Genomic DNA, 25,845 nt, shown 5'->3' with positions numbered 1-25,845 from the left:
AAAGACATCATAGGTGAGTGTATATGGTCAAAACATATACATTTCTTATGTATATTAATAACATATACATAAAAATATGATGTATATGAACTAGGCATTTCATTACATGTCTAACAATATATCAAAAATTAGGTATATATCTAACATATACATAGTCAATGTCCATTGCTTATGTATATTAATAACAAATACATAAAAATAAAATGTATATGAACTAGACATTTCATTACACATCTAACAACATATCAAAGTTATGTATATGTCGAAAATATACATAAGTAATGTCCGTTGCCTCAAACACACATAACAAGACATAATCCCAACAACACTTATGTATATATTCAACAACATGCATTGAATAATGTATGTTTACAAAACATACATACTTAGTAACATATAAACATACAGACATCACATATATACATGAACTATAAATATAATTACAGTTTAAACAAACGAAGCATCACATATGTATATGCGTAATACATACAAACAGTTGTTTTGTATTTTACACTGGCAACTTCTAAAAAACATCATTTTGATTAAAAAGATACAATCTACAACATAACTAACAACGATCTCCAAGTTATTAAGGTTTTAAAACCTCATATTACTGAAAAACACACAAAAATCGCAGAACAAAATTAATAATAAAAATTAAAATCAAAAAATTAGAAATACCTTTGGTTGACGTGGCTGTGCAATATTATTTTTTTGAATTTTTTTTATGATTCTCTAATTTAATTTTTTGGCCTTCTATCAGCAACTTTGTTGAGCTTTATCATCTTAATGGGGTCGTTATGATGTTTTGATCTACTTAAAATAAAGTGAGGTTCCTCGTCAAATACTCAAGGAATAAATCAAAAAATCTGATTTGTTGGTTCATTATGCCTTAACTGAGTTAATCATAAACTAAAAGAAGGAGAATCATCCATTTACTAAGTTCTATGTTGTCAATTTAGTACTTGAAATAGACGATTTAAAAAAAAAAAGAATCCAGATGTTCAACCTATAATTTTGTTAAGTAGAAACCCAAAAAGTTTCTCAATTACAATATGCAACAATTTGTTCATTAAGAATCTCTAATTTTCAGTTAAGTAAAGAAAAAAAATAACTAACCTAAGATATCAAAAATTAAAAATTTTAAAAGGAGATTAAGTTAAAATTGGATGCCAGTGAGTAGCAGTTAGACTAAAACATGATTTAATTCAAAAATGGTAATCTCTCCTTGATTTTAGCCTTCTTCCAAGGAGAAAAGCATGAGTTAAAATTGGTAAAGAAATTTATATATATTTTTAGAGAGAGAAACTTAAAAAGTGGAATTTTTGTAATATATTTGGAGAGATAGAATCTTTTGTAATAAGTGAAACATAAGTTGTGGGTTTTTGGTAATTTTTAGCTTTCTTTTATCCATGTTTAGCAGTGTTTTCTAATAAACGGTGTCATGTTTCTTTTAGGCTTTTTATAGTCCAATAGGATCAAACTGTTGGCTTTACGTTCCCATATAAACAATATTACATACTAGGAAGGTTGATCTTCATTTTCCTCTGTAATTGATATTGAATATGATAACAAAATGGAAGGGAATACCATATGCTTTTAGCAAGGATGGAACTTTTATCAATTGGAAGAGGTGATGGCTTGCAGAAAATACTGTACATAAAACAAAATCTAAACTCTTATTAAATGCTAAATGTATTTTCACATTTTATTATCTGCTAAATATTGGCACTTCATTTTTATATACTTGGCTGAATAAATTAATGAAAATTAACACATAATAGTTCAAGAAGCTATTATTCTTCTTATTTTGTTGTTATGCGTGTTGTCGATATATAATAATACTAAATAGAATAAAAGGCTAGAAGCACATTAGTCATGAATGATATGTGTGCTTTTTGGAATTCTCTTTAAATGAAAGGGTAATTATGTTATTTAAGATTTTTTATTTTATAATGGCATGTTTTAGTTACCTTGTATGAACTGTTATACTACGTGTACTTTTTCATTTATTAAAAATAAAGTTTTTTAGTGTTCTTCATGTTAGTATATGATTAGAAGTCTTGTATTCTTAGGACTTAAGATATAACTACACATATCTACCCATACAATAATGAGTCTTCAGTATGAAAACTTATTGTCGATCATAAATTACTTCATCAAAGAAGATAGAGAAAAATATGCAAGTCATCAATGTAGTCTGCATAAGGATGGTTGAATATTTGATGTTTAAAATCAATGAAATTGACAAAAAACTCTTAAGCCCAAATTTGCTGAATTCATTTTTGATCATCTTTTCTTTATAGTAATAGTACAAGTACACTAAATTGCACATTCTGTACCAAAAAATTTTGATGCACCCTCCAATTGCACATTGAATATCTTTACTGCAAAAAGATTACCATCCTTAAGTATCCATTTGAAGATTTAGATTCTTGAGAACCTAACATCTCTGACCATCTTTTATGTTATGTCCATTGCAATTGTTCATGAATAATTGTTTACCATCCCATCATTCTCTTCTTCTCTCTTTCTCTACATGCACCCAGCAACCAAAAGTGATTCGACCATATATGGATCTATATGATTAGGAATAGATCTAATTGGTAAAGCATCTTCAAGCATTTCTCCGATGAGAAGATACTCATTCTTCTCTTTCTGCTCTCTTTCCTTTACTTTATAACCCTTTTCGCATACTAAAAGTTTGGCACATCTTCTACGTCCTTTCATAGCATATATTTTCCATTGACCATTACATTTTTATTATGTTAAATATAATTTTTGATGATCAATTTTAAGAGCAACAGTAGGTAAAGGAGATGCCAATCAAATTTTGGTGGTCAATTTCTACACAAACTTGTTAGAATCTAATGAATCGGTCAAGAAAACATCCCTAATTTGTCTTCTCCCCATATCAGGTGCACTTATTTAATCCTCTAGTTTATCTGGTCTAGGTTTCCTAACTATTGTGTAAGCTGCATCTTGTCTCATTTGATATCTATACTTCAGTCCTTTCTCTCTTAATTTTTTATTTGATTACCACGATTGTTCTTGTGGGATTACTGGTTCCGATTTCTCCGTTACTTAGAACGAGTTAGTTGAGTCTATCATACTGTGGTACATGTTATTTTCTATTTTTATTGGTGTAACTTTCTAAAGTCGTCTGAGTTCTTGTGGGTAGTATTGTTTTTGTTATTGATTGTTGTTTATTTAAACTTTTGTTATAGTGTATTGGTTTTGTTGCTTTTAGTATATGCAGTAGATTCTTTATTGTGCCTTAAAGATTTCTATTTGTTTCTATAGCATATAGTGGTCAAACATTCAAGCTTGTTTACTAATTTTACTCATCATTAACATTGTTTCTTTTTAGCCTTACCTAAATTCTTGCCTTATTTTTTCTTCTCTTATTGAATAGTGGTGGTGGTGATCAATAGTAGGCTAAGGTCATGTCATAGGTCGAGGTTAGTATTGACATTGGAGTATTAACTAGGGTACAAAGTGATAGTGTGTTTGGGTTTAGTGTTGTGTTAGGGACTGATCTAGGATTAAGTTTAGGGTTGGGGTGGGGCTATTAGGTTTAGGTGGGATAACATATTTTCTAGGTTGAGAGTTAGGTCTTACTTTTCAAGGTAAGTCCATACAACTCATGAAGTTTTGTAGAAAGAGGAGGATTAGTATAGCTTGTGAAATACTGTAATTTCTGGACATTAGAAAATTTCCTTGAACTCTAATCTCTAGGCCCATTACGACTCATGGGTATGAGCCGCATGATGTGGTATGGATGGTATGATATGGTCTTGTATTGACTAATGGTGGTTGGTGGGATGGTTTTTAGTTACTGGAATGGATACCACTTAGGGCTACGAGGCTTATTGGCGGTTACGGGTTCTGTGGTTCCTTAACTTAATCTTAGTCTTGGTTACTTAGGTTGGATCTGAGTACGAGTGGCTCACCATGAGTCGTAAGCTAGGGTATGAACCATACCAGGGACTCGTATAGTAAACAATGTTCAATTCCTAAGGTATTTTATTCTTCCAGGGATACTGGTTATAACTATGGATTGTATGTTATGGTTATGACTTGGTACTGGAAAATGTTTCATCCAAGGGTTGAGGCTTGTATATAAGTGGTGGATAAAAATCATATTGTGAGGGTGCGACTCGTGAGGGCCAGTCGTATCCCTATGACAGGATTTTTGTGCAACTTAAGTGAGGGTATTATGGATATTTCCCTGCTTATCCTAATAAGGCCCCACAACTTCTAACCTAACTGGGAGGATATTTACCCTAATATGGTATTCATTAACACTTAGAAACTATTCCTAAAAACTTCTTAATTCTCTTAAGAGCTATTGGGCAAGGGAGCTAGGGTTTCAACTAGGGGATCAATTTGGGGCTTGTCTTGGTGATTTCTTTCCTTCATCATTTTTTTTAAGGCATTATTTTCTTTCCTCATTGTTAATTTAATTAAAGTAATGGTTTATATGAATGTTTTTATGGTTTTACTATTGCATGACTTTGGCTTTCAAATATGATTTTGGGGTTTGGATGTTAATCTCTTGTTTATGGTTTCTTGTGGCTTTAATTATGCTTTGACATGCGTTAATGGTGGTTTTGGATAATATTATTGAATGGGAATGGCTTATTTGTAATTAAAATTGGTTTTGGTTATATTATGCCCCCAAGATGTTCGATAAAATGCTTATAAACATCTTTTTATTGCATTGGCTTCTTTTAATGGAACTCTTGCATGTTTTAAATGTAGTAAAGGAATTATGCATGGTTTAAATGGTATTAAAAGGCTAAAGGCTAATTTGTTATGTTTATGGGGAACATGGAAGTCTCACAAGTGGTTTAATATGGTAATGGAAGGGCACTTAAAAGTCTTGTTAAACCTATAAATGGTTGGCTATGGATGATACATGCAAGTAAGGGTTGGTATGAAGATACCAATATCAATGTCCTTGGTTAATAAATAGATAACGGTTTAGTTATTTGAAAATAATTTTAGTTGGTAAATAATGGTGGGATATGTATTAAAGCCATGGAAGGTGGAGGTCCCAGGGGGACCAAAACTGGAAACTCATATTTGCCGATTTGATGTTGGTCTTGATGACCATGTCCATGATGTCACACTTTATTTTGAGGATGTACTAGTCATCCCAAGGGATAATTTCTTAGTCGTGCGGCTACACACACTGGGCCCTTTCAACAGGGGGAGCTAAAACCATATAACCCGTGGATGGTTAGCACGACAAAGCTACACAACCCAAGTAAAGGTTTAAAAGGTATGCTAATCTTGGTCCTTTTTCCCAGCATAGTTATATATATATATATGTATGTTTGGATGCATTATGGATAGTTTTACTTGGTATTTATAATTGGTACTATTTTATGTTTATCCTGAGATCATTCTAGAAGTCACTCGCTAACCTCATCTCCTGGCAGTTATATACCCATGCTATGTAGGAACTAACTATTCTACTCCTCCTACATAGTGATTAATTTGGGGATAACATATTTTCTAAAGTGGTGAGTTTTCTCCTTACAGAAGGCTCCATTTCATGTTATGGATATTTTTAGAAATTTTGACTTTATTTTTTATATTGCGTTTGGCTATGGTTGAGGGCATGTCCTAACTAGATTTTATTATTCTTTTGGATAAATGCTTTATGGTACTTCTATGGGTAGAAATAGGTAGGATCGATATTGGTATTATCCTTGGCATTGGAAAAAATCGGTGGGCTAACGTCATTGGACATATTATTGAGTGTTACATCCTATTTCATTTTAGGATTAATTGTATTATGTTTTGAAACATATTTGGTTAGGCCCAGTTTATGGCCTTATTTAGGTGTGGTTTGGTATGGTTGGATTATTGGTATGGGATGGTTGGACTCGATTAGGTTGGTCAAAGTTGTGATCTATTCCTAAGGTCATTGTGTGAGCAGTTACACTATTATGTTTCATGCTCGAAATACCAGTTACTCAGGGCAGGCAGCTGAAGTTGGTTTAGCCAACAGGGGTAGTCTCTGGTCCCAGTCGGACTTAGGATGCCTATTATAATAAGGACCCAGGGTGGGTTATTTCAAGTTAGTATCAGAGCCTAGGTTCATGGTCAATTAGGAGTCCCTAAAGCCATGTTGAGTAGAGTCTCTTTTAGGAGTGTGTAGCATGCCACACTCATATATGAAAGGATACAAGGCATTTAGGAATGTTTAACTTTCTTAGTATTCTATCTTCAAGCTTAAATTCTAAGTCCTGAAATCTTCTCTAATCCTTGTTTGTTCGACTTTTAGATCATGACTCGTAGATCTAAAATACAAGAAAATTCTTCTATCCCATCTGGACGTAATACTGAATGGATGCATCCTACTTTATGGGTTCATTTTCGATCTCATAGTCCTATCTCTGAAAATTCTAGAGTTTCACCAATTGCTACTTTTCTTTTTTAAAGAGAGGTGGCTAATATGGAATTTCATTAGTCTATTCATGCTATTGCTCAATTGTTGCTGCTCAGGCTGAGCAGAATGGGTTTGGTGCTTTGTCTGCTGAGGCTACAATGGTTGGACAATTTATGTAGATGGGTTCTCCCACTTTTTATTGATTAAAGGTGGAGAAAGATTCGCAAGACTTCTTGGATAAGTTTGAAAAGATATTCCAGGTAATATCAGCTACAACTATGGAAGGGGTAAACTTTTTAGCTTATCAACTCAAAGATGTTGCATATTAGTGGTATGAAGAGTAGGATAGGAATAAAGGTGATATGGAAGATAAAGGTTTGTGGGAGACGTTTTCTAATGTATTCTTTTATCAGTTCTTTCCTCAAGAGTTGAGGAAAGTAAAGATGGAGGAGTTTGTGAACCTTAAGCAAGGGAGCATATCTTTAAAGTAATATGCCTTGAATTTTAACCAATTGTCAAGGTATGCTCTTGATTTAGTAGCTGGCATATGAGTAAGAATTAGGAAGTTTACTTTGAGGTTAAATTCGGACCTAATTTTGGAGAGCAAGACTGCCTTGTTGAATAATGATATGGACATCTCGAGGTTGGCTATTCATATGCAGAAAGTTGATGATGAGAAGAGAAGGTAGGCAGAGTTTGGAGAGAGGCAGGGTAAGAGGAATAGGTTTTCTAATCAGGGAGGTGCTTAAGGTCATGGTGTTAGGGATGGAAAATGGCAAAAAATAAGTAGTGGAGTTTTGGTTCCTTCTCTTCTACTAGTGCTCCTTACTTGGTGGGCAACAGACATCATTAAGGTGGTGATAATTTTCTGGCACAAGGTGCCCAATCTTAGGCAAATGGAGGTCAGTAAGTTTTTTTATGCCCTTCTTATCGGTTTTATGGTAGTCCTCATTGGGGTTATCGCGATCAAATAAGGGATAAATATTTCAAGTATGTACAGGCAACCGATCGACTCATGGATTTCCTATTAATAAGGTTGCTACGAGGACAAATAAGATTCCTGTGGCTTCCTCTTCTACTCCTACACCTAATGGTGTTACATTTATTTCTGTTATTTCTCCTGGATCTATTGTTGATCAAAATAGGTTGTAAACTTTAGCATCTGGACAGGAATTCAAGGCATAACGTGATGTCATTACTGGTATGTTATAGCTTTTCTGTCGTGACTTATATTGTTTGCTTGATTTGGGGTCCACTCTCTTCTATGTGACTCTTTATGTGGCTGTATCTTTTGGTTTTGATCCGTAAGTTAATTTGGATTCTTTTTCTATTTCTACCCTAGTAGGTGACTCAGTTATTGCTTAGAGGGTCTATAAGTGGTGTGTGGTATCTCTTGGTGGCAAGAAGACCTTGGTGGATTCATTTGAGTTTGATATGGTGGATTTTGATGTTATTTTGGGTATGGAATGGTTACAATCTTGTTACGGTCTTTGGATTATTAGTCCTGTAAGGTTATCTTTAGGTTCCCTGGTGAGCTGGTTATAGAATGAAAGGGTGTTTCTTTAGCTCCTAAGGGGAGGTTTATTTCTCATCTTAGAGCTCAAAGGTTAATCTCCAATATCTTTATCACTTGGTCTGGGTTAAAGATTCTAAATCAGAAGGTCCATTTTTTCAGTCTGTTCGTGTGGTTAATAAGTTTCCAGAGGATTTTTTGGATGATCTTCCTGGTGTTCCTCCAGATAGGTAAATAGAGTTTGGTATTGATCTAATTTTGGATACTCATCCAATTTCTGTTCTTTTGTATAGAATAGCTCCTATTAAATTAAGGAAACTCAAGGAGCAACTTAAGGATCTTTTGGATAAGGGGTTTATCTGTCGTAGTGTATCTCCTTGGGATGCACTAGTATTGTTTGTACATAAGAAGGTTGGTTCCCTTTAGATTTGCATTGACTATAGGCAATTGAACAAAGTAACAGTGAATAACAAGCATCCTCTTTCAAGAATAGATGATCTGTTTGACCAATTGCAAGGTGCCAAGTTCTTTTCTAAGATAGATCTCCAGTCTAGGTACCATCAACTAAAGATTAGGGAGGTGGATATCCCTAAGATAGTTTTTCATACTCGGTATGGGTACTTTGAGTTTTGGTGATGTAATTTGGATTGACTAATGCTCCGGCATCATTTATGGAACTAATGAATAGGGGTTTTTGGTAGTATTTAGATTTCTTCATCTTTGCTTTTATTAATGACATTTTAGTTTATTCGAAGAGTGAGGTGGATCATGATAATCACCTCCATATGGTATTATAGACCTTAAAGGAAAAACAAGTGTATGCTAAGTTCTCTAAATGTGAGTTTTGGTTGAATGTTGTGACTTTCTTGAGTCATGTTATTTTCGGTGAAAGGATTATGGTTGATCCACAGAAGGTTGTTGTAGTGAAGAAATGGCATAGACTTACAACTCCATTTGATATTCAGAGCTTCTAAGGTTTAGTCGGGTATTATAGACAGTTTGTGGAAGGCTTTTTGTCTATAGATGCTCTTTTGACTTGGTTGACTCAGAAGAAGGTCAAGTTTTATTTATCAGATGCTTGATAAGGGTGTTTCAAGAAGTTAAAGGATAAGTTAACTTCGGCTCCAATTCTAACTTTGGTGGAAGGCAATGATAGGTTCGTAATTTATTGTGATACATCTCAAGTAGCTCATAGTTGTGTGTTAATGCAACATGGGAAGATAATTACGTATGCTTCCAGGAAGTTGAAGGTACATAAGAGGAATTATCCTACTCATATTTTAGAGATGTTGGCATTTATGTTTAATTTGAAAATATGATGGCATAATCTATATGGTATCCACATAGATATATTTTCTGATCATCAAAGTCTACAATATGTGTTCACCTAGAAAGAGCTTAATCTCAGGCAAAAGAGATGTCTTGAGCTTCTCAAGGATTATGATATGAGTCTTTACTACCACCCAGGTAAGGGTAATATTGTTACTGATGTTCTCAGTAAGCTATACATGGGGAGTTTTGCTCATATGAAGAAAGGAAAGCTAGAATTTCTGAAGGATATTCATCGCTTAACTAATCTTTGAGTTCATCACTTACTCTAAGGATAGTGGTCTGGTGTTGCAAGAAATGGTTCGATTATCTCTTACTTTGCAGATTAAGGAGAAACGAGTGTTGGATCATGTCTTGATGATGATCAAGAGTGACATTGGTGGGAAAAATATAATGGTGTTCGAGATCAGTGGTGATGGTACTTTATGATACCAAGGGAGGTTGTGTGTTCTTGATGTGGACGGGTAGCAACAAAAGGTTTTGGCTGAGGCGCATAACTCGCACTATGTTTTTCATCTTAGCTCAATTAGGATGTGTCATGATCTCAAGGAGATCCTATTAGTGTAATGGCATGAAGACAGATGTGGATGATTTTATGGCCAAGACTATGGTGTGTCAACAAGTTAAGGTTGAGCACATGAGGCCAAGTATGTTGTTTCAAGAAATTGATATGCCCGAAGGGTAGTAGAAAGTGATCAATATACACTTTGTTATCAATTTTCTTTTGTCTCAAAGCCAATATGATTCAATTTTGGTCATCATTTATAGATGACTAAGTTTACATACTCTTTGCTAGCGCAGACTATATTTTCGGCGAAGGATTATGCGAAGTTATATCTTTAGGAGATTGTGAAGCTACATGGGTTGCCTATTTCAATTATTTCTGATTATGGCACACAATTTACATCTCACCTTTTGTTATCTCTTTAGAAAGGGTTGGGGACTAAGGTAATTCTGAGCACTGCTTTTCACCCGCAGATGAATAGGCAAGCAGAGCGAACTATTCAGACATTGGAGGCTATGCTTTGGGCTTGTGTGATTAATTATGGTGGTAATAGGGTTAAGAATCTATATTTGTTTGAGTTTTCTTACAAAAATAGCAATTATTCTAGTATTGGCATTTAGAAGCATTGTATGGTAGGAGGTGTAGTTCTCCTATTGGTTGGTTTGATCTTTGTGATGCGGACATGTTTGGTCCCGATTTGGTCTACCAGGCTATGGAGAAGGTGAACGTGATTCGGGATAGGATTTTGGATGCCCAAAGTCATAAAAATTCCTATGCGGATGATAGGCATAGAGACTTGGAGTTTGAGGTTAGAGATAAGGTTTTCCCCAAGGTATCACCTATTAAGAGAGTAGTGCATTTTTGTAAGAAGGGGAAGCTCAGTCACCTGTGTGTGGGTCCTTATGAGATTTTGTGAAAAGTTGGTAATATTACTTATGAGGTAGATTTTCCTTCTAACTTGACCTTGGTTTATTTGCTCTTTGATGTTTCTATGTTGAGGAAATGTCTTGGTTATCCTTTGACGGTTTTTCTTTTGGAAGGATTGGGTCTCATATATTCTTTGTCTTATAAAGAAGTCCTGGCTGAGATCTTAGATAGACAGGTTCATCAATTACAGACCAAGGTTGTGGCTTTGGCTAAACCATAAGGTGGAATAAGCTACTTGGGAAGCGAAAGAGGACATAAAGTCCAAGTATCATCATTTATTTTCTACTCTTGGGATTCGTGCGGAAGGTATGTGTCTTCAACGTATCTTTGATTTTAGAGTTTATTAAAGGAAAGATTTATATGTTTCCATCTATGATTTCAACATTTGTAAAAGATTACGAATATGTTTGATAATGAAAATGGTTCTAGTGTGTGGTTACCCCTACCTTGTCCATCATTCAAGATTAATGTTCCTAGTGGAGGAGATTAACACACCCTGGTTTATGGATCTTAGGAAATTTCCTAGAATTCTAATCTCTGGACCCATTATGACTTATGTGTATGAGCCATATGATAGGATACAGATGGTATGGTCTTGTCGTATACTGACAAGTGTTGGTTGGTGGGATGGATTTTGGTACTTCAATGGATACGACTTAGGCGTACGAGTCATATTGGTGGTTATGGGTCATTTTGTTCCTTAACTTTATCTTAGAACTGGTGTGTTCGGTTGGATCTTAGTACGAATGGCTCACTATGAGCCGTAGGCTAAGGTATGAATACTACCAGGAAATGGTGTGGTATATAATGTTCAATTCCCCAGGTATTTTATTCTTCTAGAGATACAAGTAATGGATATGTATCGTATGTGGGGGTTACGACTTGGATGAGTCGTATACTAGAAAGTATTGGTTTTGGTTATATTATGCCCCATGGTTTTTGATAAATACTTATAAAGATATGTTTATTGCATTAGCTTCTTTTAATGGAACTGTTGCATATTTGAAACTTGGTAAAGGAATTATGAATGGTTTAAATGGTTTGAAAAGGCTAAAGGCTAATTGCTTATGCTTTTGGGGAACATGAAAGTCTCCCTAGTGGTTTAATATGGTAAATAGAAGGGTACTTGAAAGTCTCCTTAAAGTTATTAATGGTTAGCTATGGATGATACTTGCAATTAAGGGTTGGTATGACGATACCAATATTAAAGGCCTTAGTTAATAAATGTATAATGGTTTGGTTTTTTGGAACTGGTTTTAATTGGGAAATAATGGTGGGATGTGTAGCAAAGTCGTGGAAGGTACAGGTCCTAGGGGGACCAAAATTGGAAACTCATATTTTCTAATATGAGGTTGGTCTTTGTAACCGTGTGCCTGATGTCTCACTTTATTTTAGGGATGTGCTAGAAATCCCATGGGATACTTCTATGTTCATGTGGCTACACATAACGGGGCCCTTTAAGTAGGGGGAGCTAAACCTATATAGCCTATGGATGGTTTACGACGGCAAAGCTACAAAACCTAGGTAAATGTTTTAAAGGCATGCTAAACCCAATCCCTTTTACTGGCATGGTGTTATATATATATAAACACACATATACATATGCATATATATGTGTGTGTATGCTTGTATTTATTGTGGATGGTTTTTCTTGGTTTTATAAATGACACTATTTTATCCTTATCCCAAAATCATGCTAGTGGTCACTCGCTAAACCCGTCTACTGGAGGTTGGAGGTTGTATACCCATTCTATGTAGGAACTATCCGTTCTACTCCTCCTACATAGTGATTGATTCGGGGAAAATATTTAAATTGAAGTGGTAAGCTTCCATTCTTTCAAAAGGATCCATTGGATGCTATGGGTACATTTAAACATTTTGACTTTATTTTGGATATTGGTTTTGACTATGGTTGGGGGCATGTCCCAATAAGATTTCATTACTCTTTCAGATAGAGTCTTTATGGTAAATCAATGGGTTTGAATGGGCGGGATCGATTTTGGTGTTGGCCTTGGAATTGGAATAAATTGGTAGCTTGACATCATTGGATGATATTGTTGGTTGTTCCATCCTATTACATTTTGGGATTAATTATATTATGTTTCTAAACATCTTTGGTTATGTCCTGGTTTATGTATTTGCTTAGTTATGGTTTGGTATGGTTGGATTATTGGTATGGGATAGTTGGATTCGGTTGGATTGGTCACATTTGTGATCTATTCCTAGGGTCATTATGTGAGTAGTTACACTATTATGTTTCATGATTGGAATTCAGCTAACACAAGGCAGGTGACTGGAGGTTGGGTTGTGTAACGGTGGTGTTCTCCTATCCTGGTAGGACTTAGGATGCCAGTTACAATAAGGCCCTAGGGTGGGTCATGTTAGCTTGTGTCCAAGAAATCAAATAGGTAGGCTCTAAAGTGAAAGATGTGGACGGTTATAATGTGTGTTACTTTGGTAGCATGAGGCATTGAAATAGAGTAGGTAACTTAGTAGATCAAGAGCTTAGAAGGCAGATAGTGGAGATTAAGAAGGTTAATGATTGGTTGATGTCAATTATGTTAATTATTGGAAGGTGTACGTTAAATGTTATTAATGTGTATGCTTTATAAGCAACCTTGGATAAGGAGAAGAAGAAGAGATTTTGCGAGGTTTTGGATAAGGTGGTGAGAGGTGTTTTAAGAATTAAGAAGCTTTTCGTTGAAGGAAATTTCAATGGGAATATTGGATCTTTATTGAGCGGTTATAATGATATTCATGGTAGTTTTGATTTCAGGGAATAAAATGAAGGAGGAGCTTCACATATGTATTTTCCTAGGGAATTTTGGTTATGGGTGGCAAATTCAAGCTTTCTGAAAGAGGAACACCTATCGACTTTCCTAGTTCGGTGTCCAGACACAGATAGACCTTTTTACTCTTTAGGATGGGTGGTAGTACACTAGGTAAAGACTATAAAGTCATACCTAGTGAGAATCTTTTGACCCAACTTAAGCTTATAGTGATGGACTTCATAACCAAAAAAGGCAGAAAGAAGAGGATGTGAAGGATTGACCCACGATTAAGTGGGGTAGCTTGATTTTGAATAGTATTTTAGAAATAGGGGAGAAGTTAATGACTATAGGGTCTTAGGTGAGTAGAAGGGATGTGGATAGTTTGTGGGAGATGATTGCTAATTGTATTGGAGAGACCACTAGAGAGGTGTTGGGTGTCTCGACAGGCGTTAGGTGTCTCAAAAGGTTGATCTGGCAGGTACCAGGAGGGAAAAGTGGTGGAATAAAGACGTCAAAAAGAAGGTGAAGACTAAGAAGGTTGCCTATGCTAATTTGGTTGACAGCAAGGATAACATGGAGAAACAAATGGACAGGAAGGATTATAAATTAGCTAGAAAAGAGGCTAAGTTAGTAGTTATAGCAGCTAAGACAACAACTTTTGAGACATTTATGTAACTTTAGAGGAGAGAAACATGGATAATAAGTTGCATTGGATTGCCAAGGATAGGGAGCGGAGTGATCGTGACCTTGACCAAGTAAAGTACATTAAGTGAGGGGATGATAAAGTGTTGGTTGATGATGCCCTCATTAGTAGGAGGTGACAGTCTTATTTCCATTGACTTTTGAACGATGAGGGGAACAATGGTTTTATGCTAGGGTACTTGAAGAACATAGAGAGATGTCACAATTATTGTTATTGTATGCTTATTAAGGTTGAGAAGGCCAAGAGTGTTATTCATAAGACACGTAGGCATAGGGTGTATGCACCAAGTGGGATTCCTGTAGACTTTTGGAAGGTAACTAGTGGGGCAGGTTTGGAGTGGTTGACATGGTTGTTTAATATTTTTTCAGGTAGAAAAAATGCCCGAATCTTAAAAATGCAGCAGAATAATTCTGTTATATAAGAACATAGGGGACATTCAGAGTTGCAATAACAATAGGGGTATCAAGTTGTTGAGTCATACTATGAAGGTTTAAAAAGGGTGGTATAGTTGAGACTGAGAAGGATTATGGCTTTTTTTAAAATTCAGTTAGATTACATGTCAGGTCGCTCGACTACTGAGACCATTTACCTTGTGAAGAGATTAGTGGAGTAGTTTAGAGAGAGAAAATGAAGGACTTAGATATGGTGTTCATCGATCTTGAGAAGACATATGTCAAAGTCCCCAGGGAGATTGAGTGAAGGAGCTTAAAGGCTAGAGGGGTGCACGTAACATACTTTGGATAGATTAAGGGCATGTAAGATTGTGCGAAGACTCATGTGAGGACGGTAGGAAGGGATTCAAAAATCTTTTACGTTTTGACGGGGTTGCACCAGTGATCGACTCTTAGCCCATTTTTATTTGACTTGATGATGGATATTTTGACGTACTGTATTCAATGAGTGGTGTCTTGGTGTATGTTATTTGTTGATAATGTTGTATTGATTTAAAAAAGTCCAAGAAGAGTTAATAAGAAGCTGGAGGTTTGGAGACAGAACCATGAGTCTATGGATTTATGTTGAGCTAGACCAAGACGCATTATTTAAAATGTAGGTTTAGTGATTTATCACATGAGGCTAGCATGGTAGTGAAGTTGGATTATCATGTCATTAGAAGAGGGGGAGTTTTAAGAATCATGGGTCTATAATTTAGGGAAATACTGAGATTGTTAAGAATGTATCTCACCATATTGGTGTAGGATGGTGGAAATAGAAGCTTACATCAAGATCCTTTTGTAATAAGAATGTGCCTCCTAAGCTTAAAGATAAGTTCTATAGAGTGGCAGGCCGATTGGCTATATTGTATAGAGCATAGTGTTGGCCAATTAAGAAGACTCACATCTAAAAGTTTAAGGTAAGAGAGAAGAGAATATTGTGATAGATTTATGGGCTTACATTGACAGATAAGGTTCGAAATGAGATTAGTCAAGAAAAGTTGTGAGTATCTTTGGAGGAGGATGAGATGCAAAAAGTGAGGTTATGATGGTTTGGGCATATGATAAGGAAGTGCACAGATGCTTCAGTATAGAGGTGTGAGGGTTTGTTATGGATGATTTTAGATGGATAGAGGTGGGCTAAAGAAATATTAGAAGGAGGTGATTAGGCATGACATAGAGTAGTTACAACTTACGAAGGATACGACTCTTTATAGGAAGGTGTGGAGGACACGGATTAGAGTAGAGGGTTAGTGGGTAGGATTACGTCTATAATAGTATAGAACTGTGATTTGTTTGTATCTTAGTCTCTTATTCGTGGTGTTTTGTTGATGTTTGTGATTTCGAATAGATATTTATAGTTTTACCATATGTGTGTTTTGTTTCCATTATTATCTAACGGTGTGTTATCTCATTTTATTGTTTGCTTTTATATTTTTAGTTTGTTATACTATGATCTATCTTGAGTAGGGTTCTATTGGAAACAATCTATTTACATTTGAGTTAGTGGTACGAAATGCACACACTTTACCCTCCCTCGACCCTATTTTGTAGGAATACACTGATTTGTTGTTGTTATTGAATCTTTCGTATCTATTTTTCTCTGTTCAACATGTGCGAAAGTGGACATATTCCAACAAACAGAAATATTTAGATAATTATAATAGTAAGATTATTAAGTTGTCATCAATTGTTCACAACCTTTCTCTTTTATTGGCTTTGGAACTGAGTATACTTTTCTAAGTTCACATAGATGGACTTTTAAATTCCTCAAATTTATATGTGCAACTTTAATAAATCCCAACTGTTTAGTATCTAATTACATTCTATCACCACTTTTTTAATAATTATAAAAAAAAATCCTAAATTTGATGTTTTGCAATGCATTACTGAGACTTCGATAGACAACACTCCAAATAGAGAAGTACCGATACATAACTCTTATTTATTAATATCATATAGATACATTCAGATACAAAAGTCTTATCAATAAGAAACAAAACATTTTCCTACATGATTTTTGTCAGATTTTCAATCAAAGACATCTTCTATTATGCATCTGTAACTACATTAAATTTCATTATCCATTAGTGACCCCACTAGGTTTGTACACTTGAAAAGACTAGGTTCACTTTCGTAAAAGGGATTGAAGTAATTGGATTCATCATTAGGGGGTTCGTTGTTGAACTTGTCCGGTGTAAAAAAGGAAAAAATAAATTGAATTTGGGATCTGGGATAGACGTGACGTATCAAACAATTTCAAGAGATAAATTAAAATCAATTTTTTTTTAATTATTATAAGGGACTGAAATTTTAGGTAATAATGTTAATTAAACCTGCGGTATTACGTAATTTTTCCAATTACAAAATTTAGCTTTCTCGTTTTTGTTATTTTTAGATTATGTTCATTTATGTTATTTTTAGATTATGTTGAATGCTAATTATGAAATCTGAGCATCCTCTTTTAGTTTGAAGTACATAGTTCGTAAGGTTCTTCAAGGAATTATAATCTTCTTATTAGTCAACTAATAGAAGTATGTGATTATTTATTCTCATTCTTCATTTGACCGTTTTCAGTTTTCCTTATATAAGGATCAATGAGATACCTCTAATCTCCTAGGTTTTTCCTTCTTTGGTTTGTACACTTTTATAACCGGGAGTTTTGTCACTATATGATGACAAGACCTTTGAAAACTCCATAATAAATAGGTCAGTAATTACAATATTGCAAAGTAAATATAGAATTTGTATAGAAAATTAACTGGTCATTTAGCGGAAGAGTAAATTATTAGTTCCTCGATCCTTTCAGTTTGTTGTATTTGGTTGTGGAAATGAATTGAAGATTCCATATGTTCTTCTCTTGAAAGGTCTAGTATTTTCTTGACGCTTTTGTATTTTTTGACACCTCTCTTTGTGTGCAGTGTCTAATAATCGCTTGCAACCAAAACGGACTTATCATTCTGTCTTACTGTCTTACGCTTACTTTTTAAGAAAATATTAGTTTTAAGTGTAGAATAAATAATAATTTTTTTAAGCAGTTATGGGTGACATAGCGTGGAACCTGCAAACAAGTCTGGGGAGACCGCGCTGGTATATATATTCCTCATATATGAAAATTTCTTCACTCGAACAATCTTTTATGTACTGTCTATTTTTTGTGTTAGTAATTTAGAAGTCACCGTTCCTGTTTGATTTTGTTTAAATTAAATTAATAAATATATTAAATAAACATTTGTCTTTTATATGAAAGAGTGTGTTCTTGTAATTTCTATTTATCAAAGAAAGGTTGTGTTCTTTCCAATAATTTTATTTAAACTAAACATCTTGTGAATTCTAATGTCACTTTTAAAGGATCTTTAAGAGAACTTTTATAGAGTTTTTTCTTTACAACTTTTCTTCTTTCTTCTAAAAAAAATATCTAACATTCATATTCTTGCTTTTCAAAAGAATTTCATCACTATTTACTTAGTGTAGAATTCAATAGGGTTATCATATACACTATTTGTTTATAATTCTATAACAATCTCGTAAAGAAGAGGGAGCAAATATCTTTCTAGAAAAGCATTTCGTGCATGTTTCAAGCCTCAAATCAGTGTTCGTTGTTCATATTATCAAGTCTTTATCTTTGTATTTTTCTTTGTATATTTTGTGTTCATAGAACATGTTATTCAACAATCTAAAAATGATATCTACAATGAAGAAAACACTTAAGTTTTTAAAAAATAATACGTTGATATATGTTCGAAATAAGAAACGTGTTGAAATTTTTCTTCATCATGTTAATTTCTAGTAAGTATTGGAAAGGTGACATCACAACATGAAAGTAAAATAGAGAAGTTGCATGAGATCCATAGAATTGTCGAATTGAACATTTGTTGTAAAATATTCACATGGCTTTTTTTGTATCAAATTTTGCCAACTCAAGGAAAAAGAAAATTATTTCTTCTTTAATTATAAAAAACAACAAAATAGTCCAAATAAATTGGACAAATCAGAGGGCTTTATTATCAAAAATATTGATATGTTTGATCAGAAGTGAGTCTTGGCAAAGTCAAATCATACTTTTTGGATGGGAATTTTTTTATGCAAAAAGGAAAACAGATGAAGTTTGACAAGTCCCACAGAGAAGAGGCTGCAAATTTTCTATTGACTTGGTAGTATATAAGATCATGTTTCTACAATTTTGATTGTCAATGAGAGGACAGCAAAATCAAAATAATGGAATATGATAAAAGTAGAAAAATTGGGTTCCACTTTTTTAGCCCTATTTATTATTTATTTATAACTTTCTATCCTATGTGAATTTTGTGAATTTATGTTGATAAAAGTAAGGGTGGATAGTATTCTGATGATGATCTTCAAATGCTTGATTAATTTAAGAATTATATTTTTTTTGTGTGGTTATTGTGATTAGTTATTATTGCATAAAGATCATATGTGAAATATACTATTAAGTTGTAGTATGACATGAAACATTACATTGTTTACAAGTACGTGAATATACTTGAAATTTATTATAGATGAATATGGGATCTAGAGAAATGAATTAGTGAATTTAGTTTTTTCCAGATTTGAAATGAAAAGACATTTGATATCTCCAAAGTGTGGGATGTATAACATCTAATTAAAATGCAACATTAGAATGAGTATGTATCTAATATATGCTTGAAAAATATAAACTATTTGAGGTAGTATACCTCCACTTTATAATTCTTTATGAATATGTGATATTGTGTTTGATAATTTATCGACATGATGATTGAAAGAGATAACACAAAAAAATATGAGAGATTCGATTTTCATATTTGAAATGAGGGATCTTGGATAAATTGATTTTTGGATATCAAGATTAAACGAAATAGTGGGGGTAGTATTGAGAAAGTAATGAATAAATGTAGTAACTTAAAAATAAGTAGTCAGTACTCTATTTGATCCTAATCGAGTGACACGATCCAAAATTCGGGCCATGTCATATGGGTGCCCCAAGCTCACATGAACCGGATGTAGCCTAAATAACCCAATGAAATATCTCATCATACCAGAGGAGTAGAAGGGACTCCAACTCACAAGTTACAATTTGCGAAAGTAATATCATAAGTCAACATTAGATTCATAATATCTAACTCACAACCAAGTTCACAGTTATTCATAATACATCTATTAAAAATGAAATCAATAAATGTATATGTCGGGACAATCCCCCAAAGGTAGCCAAACCAAGTCTAAATGAGACTAAGTCGAAACATAAGAGAACAAGAGATGACGATCTTATGGAGTAAGGAAGCTCACCACTTCAAGTCATTTCATAAAAACTTCAATCTCTTAATAACTGTGTAGGAAGAGAAGAAGAAGCTCTAGCCTCAATGTCACGTGGGGATATAACATCTGGAGACGGTTAGCAGTTGAAATGCTATCATGTAAGTCAGGTATAAGTAATAAAATATCATCATCAATCGCCATTAAGTCAATATATCATATTTCATCCCAGTCACACACTTATATATACATATAGATATATCACATTCTAATCAAGATATCAAGGTTCATCATCATTCTCAAGCATTCATTCATTAGACATGAAGTGGGGGACTCCGACCCTCCAAACTTATAGGTTTAACAATTCACGTTATACATTGGACATTAACCACATTCACATTCACTTAGACTAAGGGATTCAACTATGATTACTTATTCATTATCCAAGGATTTTAACCACATACGAAATTATTCAAGCAAAGGGCTCTAGCCATAGACAAATCCAATTGGACTTATGACTTCAGACACATGTCCACACATTTAATTGGGCATTGGAATTTGACCTCATGCTCATACATTAGGAAAGAGACTTTAACCTTTTGCTATACTTGGACTTTAACCACAAACCATTCCATTCGGCGAGGTTCTCTAACCTCAAGAGATCTCTTTAAGAAAGAGACTTTAACCTTGAGCAATATCATTGGGAAAGGGACTTCAACCTAAAGCCATTCATAAGGCAAGGGAATTTAACCTTAAGCCACCACATAAAGCAAGGGAGTTTGACCGCAAGCCATCATATATATCATTAGTTGGCATTTGGGACTTTAACCCATTGCCAGTGCATCAATATATATTCTATACAATATATAAGGAATATAACCATTTTGGCCAATTCAATACTATCTATGACCACATGGTCCTTATGGGAGCATTTATTGCTAAACTATTTCAACTAGCCAATGCCTTCACTTAATTCAACATACATCTCAATATAAGGTCATCAATAAACTCACAATAATTCATATTTCAATAACAATCTTATACCATATTCCCACCATACTTTGGTTCAATACACAGTTTAAGTTCATCTTTATATCTAAGGACTTTACCTTCTCAATAGACATCAAACAACAACATTATCAATTTCACCACATATGGTTGATAATTACTTTAACATATCATTTATCAATCATTCATGTTCATTTTCCTAGTTCAATACATCACCAATATATGACTAAATAATCTACTTAGACATTTTCATTATAACCTTGGTTGCATACCTTCAACAAGGCTATTTACATGGTAGATATTATCATGATTAGGGTTAATCAAGATACTTATGATAAACCACTTAAAACAAGAGCCCACATATGAAATTCATTATCAATATCACATGAAAGCATAAGTCAAATCAAGATTTAACATTATACATCATTAGGCAACAAAACAATTTTCATATGATTTAAAAACCACCATGTACAATTACCAATCCATGTGTGAAATACATGAGTTTAGAGATATTTAAAGAGGGGAAGAGATACACACATTTAAAAATATGAAAAACCAACAATCTTAACTCCTTCTTACCACTAGACGAGTTCCTCAAAACCCTAGCCTCCAATCATGCTTAAAGAAGCTTTTAGAGTGTTTTTGAGTGTTTGAGTTTTGTAAATAAGGGAATAGGAGGCCACAATGACTTATATAGTGAAGGTAATTAGGGATTTAGGTAAGGTAAATCACCATAAAGAACTTAGTTAAAAGCTAGAAAGTGAACTTGTTGTAATACCCAGTACTTCTACCAGCTTAAATCAATTTCAAGAATGTCAAAGACTCTTTTCAAAGATGAATCTACTTTTATACATGTGGAATTTCCAAGATATTCACTTTTTTCATATGGTAAATTTAATAAGCTTGCAATCGATACCAAATTCTCCCAATCCGACACCCGGGCAAAGAGTTAGAGCATTTTTAGTGAGACAGTATATCACCTGAGCCATCAACGCATCACGGAGCTAGCTTAAATAAAAATTATCAATTTCTAGTGTTGCTTCACATAAGGGGCGCGTCGCGCTAAACTTCTAGGTCTTAAACAAGGTAGAAATATGATAGCTCCATGTTGCGCCACCCTGCATATTCTTAATTGTCCAGTTCCAGTGACTTGGTGCGATAGTGGTGCATCGTGCCAAGGATGAAAATCGAGCAATTTTCACAAGAATTAAAATACATGTACTAGGGTTAAAAGGGTCAATTTTCCTACCCTAGATAAGCTAAAAACATAGATTTGAGCCTCCATTAAACTAAAATATACCCTATTCTCTAAAAATCCTCTCAAGAATACATTAGGGTTTTTCATAGAAGATTCAAGTTCAAGAATTTCCTTCGTCAATCTTTGTGTATTTACGAATCAAGGTATTCATAGTGTTCATTCATGGACTCCTTTCATCTATGAAACCCAAGACTCTCTTTTCTAAGTTTAAGTTTATGGATTTCTTTATGAAGTTCATATTGGGTTTGTTTTGTTTATTCTGAGAATGATCAATTGAATTCAAATCCATGTTTGGTGATCAATGTTATGTGGAATTGATTTGTATAGATCTATATTTATGTGAACCTATGATTAAACCCTAGGATGATGAATTTAGATGTTGAATCATGATGTTTAATTATTGTTTAATGTTGTCTACATACATTATGCCTACCATGTGTTTGATTAAGTGCTTATATGAAGGAAAAGTGCCCAACTTGCATGATATTATGAAATTCCCATTTATGTACAAGTTTATGCATATCACATGTTTGATGAAGCGCTTCAATATATGAATTATGAATTGTGTTGTTATTCATGTATTCAAATAAGCCATACTATGTTAGTTTCTTTCCATCGAGTCCTAGGGATACTTGTAGCTAACAATTTAGCTGTGCTCCTAGAGCCATGTCATATTTTCACGATAATCTCAGTTAAGTCATGATCAGTAGAATTTAGTCAGTATAATGACTCAGGAAATCTCAATAAATTCAGTATCCATCAGATCAGTCCTACTTATTAATCTCAGTAATCTTAGTAACCACAGTATTCCTAGTAATCTCATTAACTTTAGTACACCCAGTCAGTCCTAAGAACTCAATACATTCCGTCAGTTAACGAAACTAAGTAAACTCAGTTTAGCTCCACTAAACAATACCATTAGTATCAGCTCAGTTCAGATAATCACTTTAGTTTAGTTATCAGTTCAGTGTTTTTCAAATGGGTATTTGATTCAGCACCAAGCGAGCCTAGAGATGAGGACTCTCTCGCTAGATAGGACTGAGATCCCTAGAAGAAATCCCAAAGTTCCAGAATAATATAGCTACCGTAGGTATAAGATGTCACCCATTAGATAGGATTGACTTATCAGGGAACACCTGTTAGCATATTTAAATGTATAGAACTGATCCCAGGGGTTACCCGCTAGATTAGGACTGGCTCCACGTCAATTGTCTTTATCAGTGGTGTAATACTAACACTCTTCCAACTAGGGTTACACGTTGGACCCCAATTTAGCTCAGTATAGGGTTGTCGGTTAGATAATTACTTCCCATAGTCTTAATTTTTAGTCTCAGTCTCAGTATTAGTAATAGAACTCAGTTAGTTCTATAGATTTCAGGACTGTAGAATACAGTCACTTAGATATAGTACGCAACTCAGCTAGTTCTATCAGATTAAGGAATGTCAGATACAGTCACAATGTTATTAGTTATATTAGTTATCAGAACTCATGTTATCAATATTCAGCTTCAGGACTGTTAGATGCAGTCAACTAGACCAGTTCTTCATAATTAGAACTGTCACACACAACTTCATGTATCAGTAACATAGTACCAGTCCCTTAATTATTTAGTATCTTAGTATTCATCAACTCAAATGTCAGTAAATTCATGTTATTAGTAAACTTAAAATTCAAAACTCAATATTCGTCCTATCATGATGTCAGATACAGTTACGTATACATGCATGTATTCTCACGTTCATGTTAGTCAGTAAGTTAGTATTGTTCATACATATGAAATCCCTTGTATTTAGCCTACCTTACTTTCATAACAGTACGTTCAAAGTACTGACACATTTACTCTATGGTGTCTTATACCATAGGTTTAAAAGCATGAGCGCTAGAGCATCAGTAGCATTCCAGTTCAGCAGTCTGAGTTAGATGTAAGTCCCCATACTTTGAGGACATGATGATTGCATTATTATTTTAGTTTTCAATTTATTTCAATAGTTCAGAGTTAGTTGGGGACATATCCCATTAAGTCCATAATTTTCAGATAGTTCAGATGCTTTCAGACTACAACATATTTCAGATAGTCTATCTCAGATTTGGGTATTATCATACCCCATTATAGAAATTATATTATAATTAGTATTAGTTTAGTTCTGATCCTTATGGCCTTATAACTTATATTCCATATATTTATAAAGTATTATTTAGTGCTCAGTTACAGATACTAGTCATGGTTTAGTTTGTGGTCCTTCGGGGTCATGAGCACCGAGTAACATTTTGGGTACCAGATTCGATGAGTTACAAACTTAGTATTAGAGCCAGATATTTAACAGTGTCCTAGGAAGTCTAAAACCCTCACCTAGTAGAGTCTTGTATATGGCTGTGTTGTGCACCACACTTATATGCAGGAGGCTATGAGCTTTTTTAGGAACAGTTTCCCTTCTTTTAGTATTCATGTTGAGCCACTGAGAATAGGCTCAAATTTAAACTCTCAGTCTAATCTGTTTCTCCCTTTATTCTACGAAACATGCCTCCAAAAGGAAGAAATAAGAGTCAATCAGCCCCTTAGCTCGAAAAATTTTTGGGCGAACATGTTTCTCATACAGAGTTTAGGGTTGCATTCACTATTCTTGATCATTCAGTTTCTACTTAGAATAAATAACCAACTATCGTTCCAACCAACCAATTGGCCAATTCAGCTGCAACCAGGATTTGGGACTTCACCCAAATAAACCCTCAATTCTTTCTTAGGTCTATGTCATATGAGGACCCTCAGGAATTCCTAGATCAGGTTCAAAAGGTGATTGATATCATGGGGGTGACTACTTTTTAGAGTGTTAAGCTAGCTGCTTATCATTTACAGAATGTGTCTTATAGTTGGATCAAGAAGTGGAAGTCAGAAAGGGGAGATGATATGGGCCTATAGAATGCGATGAATTCGTCACTGCATTCTTATAGAAAATCTTCCCCTAGAACTTAGAGAAGCGAAAGTGTTAGAATTCATCAATCTCAGGCAGGAAAACATAATGGTGAAAGAGTATTCTCTTAAGTTTACTCAATGAGCTAGTTATGCCCCTCATGTGGTTGCGTACAATAGGGCCAAGATGAGTAAGTCTGTGTCAGGGGTGGCTGATAGCATGGTAAATGAGTGCAGATCCACCATGCTAAATAGTGACATGAATTTAGCTAGACTTATGACCTATGCTCAGCAGATAGAAAATCAAAAGATTAAGCTGAAGGAAAAGCAGAATAAGAGGTCAAGGATAGGTAGTTCTAGGTTTGCTCAGCCTAAGTTAGAAGGTAGTAGCCGTTCTCAGCATAGTCATAAGTTTTAAGTCCCAGACCTATCTTCAGCTAGTGCACCAGTACCCATGTTCAGGAATAACTATCGTGATGGGTCGCCAAACTCTGAGGCCCAGGGTAATGAGAATAGGAGTCTTACCTATCTGCTTTGCAAAGAATATGGTAAGAATTACTTTGGTGTATGTAGAGTAGGTAGTGAGGTCTATTATTAATGTAGTAAGCCAAGCCACAGGCTATGGGAATATAGAGAAAGGGCTTAAAAGGGAAAAAATTTGTGCTAGCAGGGCGTCACTTCCAGTACCACTAGTGGTTAACGCCAGAATAAGTTTAATGTTCTTCAGACTCGCCATGATCAATGAAATTCCCCCAGCATAGATTGTCCTTAATACTCATGGTATGCATTGTTAGACCTCTTTCTCTCATTTTGGCTTAAGATTTTTCTGCAT

This window comes from Capsicum annuum, chromosome 4 (assembly GCF_002878395.1).
Source record: "Capsicum annuum cultivar UCD-10X-F1 chromosome 4, UCD10Xv1.1, whole genome shotgun sequence".
In the NCBI taxonomy this organism is placed as follows: Eukaryota; Viridiplantae; Streptophyta; class Magnoliopsida; order Solanales; family Solanaceae; genus Capsicum; species Capsicum annuum.
Note: the sequence above shows the minus strand (reverse complement) of the source record.